The sequence below is a fragment of the Formica exsecta genome, unplaced genomic scaffold, assembly GCF_003651465.1.
Source record: "Formica exsecta isolate Colony F162 unplaced genomic scaffold, ASM365146v1 scaffold365, whole genome shotgun sequence".
Taxonomy (NCBI): Eukaryota; Metazoa; Arthropoda; class Insecta; order Hymenoptera; family Formicidae; genus Formica; species Formica exsecta.
Window position 1 is genome coordinate 471,825 of NW_021850897.1, and position 6,353 is coordinate 478,177.

Here is a 6,353-nt window from a genome sequence, read left to right on the forward strand (position 1 = left end):
TATATATATATATATATATTTATAATATATTTAAACACATAATTCATAACTGAGTTGATTGCCGACAGGCTTACAATGTAAGAGCAAAATTATTAAAGAGAGAATTTTTAAAAAAGTTTCCCGAGTCCTAATAAAATTCCATGAAAATTCTCTAATATTGAAGTATAAAAGAAATCCCTGATAATTTCAGATTTTTCATGTTTTGTAAAAAAAGAAGTAGATACCCCGATTTTATTATTTGTGTAATTTTACTCATCGTTCACGTTATTTTACATATATTTTTTACAATATATCTAATTAATTCACTTTTAAAATGATTATATAAAACACACGTCAAACACATGGTCACCTGTAACGAAAGATATAACGAATTAGATAGCGGATCGCAGTCGAAATTAGCAGCCATGGCTACGCAGCCCAAAATTCTAATCGGCGACGCGATCTCCCCCCCGCCTTTCAGCGTGGATAGGGCCCCGTGCGATAACTCGACGCGTGACGGCATTATAACGACGCCCGGACGACGCGGGAGGGCCGATAAGAGGACCGGCGAGGCGGGCGGGACCGCGGTCGTACCGAAAATTAAGACAAATCACGACCGATTACAATCGCGTTAAATTAGCCCGGCGGCCGATTCGTCGCCGCATGCGAATCGCGCATTAGGAGAGACGCCGGGCGTCGTAAATGCAACGACGCCGAGCGTTTCTTGTTTTCGTTCCCGATGCACAGCCAGAAGGACTGCGATAACTCAGAGTGTGTACCTTCGCACGCGCGCGACCACCGTGGGTTATCAGCCACGACGCGAGACGGGACCTGAGTTGTTATCAGCGGCCGGCGGCTTGAAAAATCACCGGCCGGAAAATAATTGTTAAGTGCTTTATTAGCGCAATAACGTGCAACGACGAGAGGGAAGAACTAGGACAAAAAGGGACGAGAGATAGCGACGATCGTTCCGTCGAGATCTCTCTGTCAGAACGAAGGAGAGGAAGAAGAAGCACGTTTAGATTTTGCGACCGGGTTAGGACTTTGCGAATATTTTAAACCACTACTAATTCATCGCTTATGATAAAAGGAGAGGTTATTCACTACATCGGGAAATTAATCTCAGAGATCATCGGAGCTCGAGAGTGACTTCTGCTTGCGCGGTAGCCGCGGAAATATAAAAGTCACCGAATATAATCGAGCAAACTCGCGGGCCTGTCTACGGGTAAATACAAGCTTACAATATGTACAATGCAAGCGGCAATAAATTCTCTCGATATCGCTCGTTAATGATCGCCGTTGTCGCCGATAACTCGCCGACGCGCAGTTTACTATCCATTTCCGAGCAGAGTGCGTCGCGGTGCGTAAATCACATTTCGTATAATTTATATCGCGAGTAACTCGTAAGGTAAAGTAAAATATAACCTTTCGTCGTGCGATAACTGAAATCGCAAAGCGATTTAAGAAGGAGGATGCAGACGAGGAGCATCGTCTGGCTCGGATCAGATATATCAAAATTATATAGAGTAATCGTTATACTAAATAATTATTTTAAAATATAAAGATATATATATATATATATATATATATATATGTAAGAATAATTTTATATCATAGTATCATTAAGTTTATCTCGGGTCAATGTCTCGTATTTATGAACTTCAACACTGCTCTCCTGACGGCGCCCGCAGCATAAATTAACGTCCATCCTGGTGTAATTTACGTGATTTGCGTACTGCACATACCAAAGGACGAGAAGGCGGACAAATGCCTATAAATATTAACTCGATTACGAGCAGCTGTTTGCACCTATTAAATATTGTACGTCTATCCTCTGAAATTACGTGAACAAAATTATCCGAATAGAAGCTACGATTCCTACCATATACAAAAGCCATATAAAAATCCATCCAGCCATATACAAAAGCTATGTAAAAAAAAAAAAAAGACTAAAAGTTTCTTTTTTATTTTTTTTTGGAGATATGAAAAGAGTCAAATATGTTTGTCAAGAGAGATAAAAATATATGAGAGGCTCGTATGTGTTACGTGCCTTTTCAAGCGATTTTAAAACGAAAGTCTTTTAAATCGGTATCGCGTGCAAGAAAATGAGAAAAACACTGAAACCGTTCTAATGCAGGGAAACTGCGCGACGTATTGCTCCTAAATTGCTCATAAAACAACGGCATCTTTTATTGCGACGAGCGTACATAAATGTTCAGCGCACGATAGTCTCGCAATTCTCGTTAGCGAAAACATTTACCTTACAAAAATAGGACCGACACATATATAAGTCTTTACGACATCTGAGAGAGATCATCTGGAGTCACCGAGAGATCCATACCGGTGGTCGATCCGGAATAAAATAGCGTACGACAGTGAAATTTAGATTTAGAACGCGTTGTGACAATCTCTCGAATCGAGAAAAGGGCCGCGATCGTGAAGCGGGCCGACTATGAAATGTTTACCCGCAACGAATTTGTCGCATTAAGAACGCATTAGCGTCAAGTCGGGTTAAGCGATCGGCGTGATATAAGCGGGTCGACAGCGCGCGCATGCCGAGGAAGTGGGTGATTATTAAGTCGACGACGTTCATACTCTATCCGTTCTTTTAAACCCTTAAACTTGACCTTTCTCGTCGGAACAATAAATTCTCTTCTACAAATAAATCGTAAATAATAAAAATTTATTTGCGTGATATCATATAATTTTTTTACATTTTATTTACTTATGATTCGTTCTTTATTTTTTCTCGTTCTCTCCAATCGCGAATCAAAAATCTTCGACTGATTAAACATTAAAATAAAGAGAATAAAGGAAGAATTTTATTTCTCCCGTATATTATATAGTTAGGTGAATGTGTGATTCGGGAGAAGCAACGGGAGGAACGAAATAAGGAACTTGTTTTAGGGCTTGCCCGGGCTCCCGGCGGTTGACGGTTCGGTTCGGACCGGTGGTGCTATTAACGACATTAACGCCACTACGAGCAAACACGGCTCCTATATCATCCCGAGCTGGCGGAATAATAAACGATAAATTCTGGCGAAAAAAATACAGCGTCGAACAAGCGTAACCCATTTGTTTGCGATAAACTGACTCGGAGGCTAGTCCGACCAGTTTGTAACAGCCGTCTCTTCGGCGGGCGCGAATGCACCCCTCGCCATCTTTCTATCATTTTTTTTTTCGCGGCTACCCCCTTCTTTAACTCGTGAACGCTCAAAAATTATTTCCTCTCCCTCGAATCAGATCGTTATAAAAAACTCGACGAATAATCTTTATCGTGAATCTAGAGGCGATATATTTTTTTCGCAGATTCAATGATTACTACTGACGTAGGTATATTTTATTATTTTAGCGGCCAAGTTCGACCGCCGAAACGAATGAGCGAATAAAAACGATGAACTAATAAATTTCTGAAATTCCAAGCGTCTTCGAGGTTTGCTTGCAGGTGTTATCTCCGTTTTTAACTGCTGACGGGCACGAACTTGTAAATTTTCGCAGTACCTGAAATATTACTTGGGGCAAAGAAATTTTTCGAATTTTATCACGATCTGTCTCTGCGAATAAGAATTACAGCACGTGCTTGCAGGCATTACGAAGAGGCGAAAGAAAGAGAGAGAGAGAGAAAGAGAGCGTAAAACTAGAAGAAAAAGTTCGATTCGAGTGATCTGCGCTCGCTTGAATCGAACGACCATATGATCACGAGTCTTAATCATGCGAGCGAATACGCGGTAAAGGTAAAAAAGAGAGAAAGAGATGAAAAAAAGAAAGAGAGAGAACGACGGTTGTATGCGATTTGTCAGAATATACGACGCGCATATGTTATCGTGCCAATTAACAAATTGGAAGGTCCGACTGGATTTCTCGATGACGGCCATTCGTCGCCATAACTGTCACTAGTACCATAAACGCAGAGCAAAAAGAGAAACTGCCTTTGAACCGTCCTTTTTAACTACAATTTCTACATTTTCCTTGCTTATTTCGATTATATAAAATCTAAAAAAGAGAGAGAGAGAGAGTATATAGAGAGTGCGAGAGACACCGAGAGAGAGAGATAGGAAAGAAAGAGAGAGAGAGAGAGAGCGAAGACGAAGTACGCGATACCTTACAAATTGCAACTCGCGAGGGGATGTTTCGCGCGGAGGTACCCACGCGTGATCCGAGGGATCGGCTCGAAATTAAAGCGGCCCTAAAGCGCATCAGCGTCAAAGCGAACTCTCACGACTCCTCTTTCATCATTTTTTTTTTTTTTCCTCTAACCCGGCGCAAATTGATTTATCGCAAAACGTAAATTGATATTAAGTTCAAAATATAAAGCCGAGTGATCTGTGATCACGTGAAATGTTTGATCTGCTCCAATATTCTTCGGGATAATTTAATCACGATTAAGACTTGATTGGAATTTAGCGAAGAAAAATATTTCATCTGTTTAATCGTATTTTATTTAAAAAGAGAATTGTAAAAATAAATCATAAATATTAATAATAAAAATGAAGCCAGCAAATTAGTTTAGATGAAAAGAATAAATAAATATAATAAATTACATTATGAGAATTCTTTTTCCTATATGCTTATGTCTTTGTTACGTCAAATATATTTTACATCAAATAGATATTCTTCACCAACATCGTATTTTTGTCATAGGTGGACTTTGATTGTGACACGCACACTTGCACGAGAGATTTGAAGAGAGAGAGACTGACTAGTGATTAAAATAAATAAATAAACTGCCCACGCGCAGTTTATTTATTTCCGCAATGTTTTCGCAGCCAAATGCAAAAATCGAGGTACTATTGTGAGGATGTTACATTTTGAAACGGAAGCGCGATTAAAAATTGCTTATTCGGTGATCGGTAATTTCGTGTATTGGAAAAAATCTAAATTACTTACATGAATTATTGTATTTTACGGTTTATTGCAAGTATAACAAAAAACTAACAAATACATACTGTTAAATAATGAAATACGAATGTAATTTTGTTACATGTCGTAAAAATGTCAAACTCGGAAAACAAATGACATTTTTTTCCAGATTTACAACCATTTATTTTACCGTTACTTTAATGTGAGGCCTGCAAGGGTCTCTTGGCCTTCAACGTAATGTTTCGGCTCAACTTTATATTGTGTTTACGTGCTCGTCGGCATCTAATGTGTCCTCTGACATATTTATTTGTTCGAACGAATAATGAACCTGGCCTTCGAGTGCCATGCTATCAGTGATATCGAACGTCGAGCGATCGTTGCGCTATCAAAATAATACGTGATTTGTCGACGCCCAGTTGACAGTGGGAGATAACGCAATAGAGGTGCCGCGCAAAAAAAATTCACGTCAAATTTTAATCAACGGAAAATAGCGATAGAATAAAAAAATTGTAATAATTACGATCAATTAATTTACACATACGCATTATTTTAAAATTAAATATCTCAACTATATGTGCATAATAATATTTAAGCAGATGGAAAAATGTTGAAGAAAAATTGGCCAAGGGAAACGTATATATATATATAGCTCTTCGAGTTGCTTTCGTACTTATCCTTGCTGTTTGATCGCGTGTCAAAGTCGGCTTTATGTTGCTACTATTACCGCCACTATCGTTTGTTACGGAATACATAGTTATTACACCGCGTATGCTCAGCATGCTAATATATTTATACTAATAACAGTTTCTCTGAGTTTGAATAAAATCAAAAAATCCCATGCGATATGATAACGAATTGTTTATCACCACGAATATCATGATGCCATAGTTGCGACGTTTAAATGGTTGCAACCTTTATCTAGAATACCTAATCTATCTGCTCGTTGAATGTAACTTAGCATTTCACGAAGAGACTTGAAATCGGAGAACGGCGTAGCTAAAAGTATATCGCAAAGTAATAAAACGGTTCATAACAACGGGAAAGTCTCGCGTGCTGGGCGAAAGGTAAGAGAAACGATGACGCGATGGAACAAGATGTACAGCATGCGCTTGGACGCGTCGTTTCCCCGAAACCGACCCGGGAAAGCGACCTGAAATTATTATCCAACTTTGTGCGAGCAACAAGTGTCGTTAAATCAACTCCGCGTCGCCCATCTCGCGTATCGTGCGGTTGTGTATCACTTCGCACGCCACACATGCACGCACGGAATATTTAAAGAAACGTTACCTAAGCTGTGCTCTCTCTCTCTCTCTCTCTAGCAATCGGTATTAAATAACGACGAGCTCTCTCGCACCTCGCTCGCGCTCGAACTCTCCGGCACGTCCGTCGCAGAGCGTGCGTGTACGTCACGGGGCGGGCGTGAAACACTTGAAAATCCCGGTTATGTAAAACATAGGAAAACGGGCCTCTCCTCTCCCTTCCTCCCCCTCCCCCCCCCCCCCCCTTCAGAAGAC

General features: G+C 40.0%; 1 protein-coding gene and 1 long non-coding RNA gene across 3 annotated transcripts in view; one reads left to right on the forward strand and one right to left on the reverse strand.

Annotated features, from left to right (window-relative positions):
- LOC115239207 overlaps positions 1-6,135 on the forward strand; it is an 18,583-nt gene extending 12,448 nt beyond the window's left edge. Inside the window, exon 3 of the long non-coding RNA XR_003884602.1 lies at positions 4,621-6,135. This is a non-coding gene — a long non-coding RNA (uncharacterized LOC115239207). The remainder of the gene's footprint in view (positions 1-4,620) is intronic.
- Positions 1-6,353, reverse strand: part of LOC115239204 (transcription factor Sox-2-like) — a 103,725-nt gene that overhangs the window by 86,622 nt on the left and 10,750 nt on the right. The gene's annotated exons all lie outside the window — the stretch shown is intronic.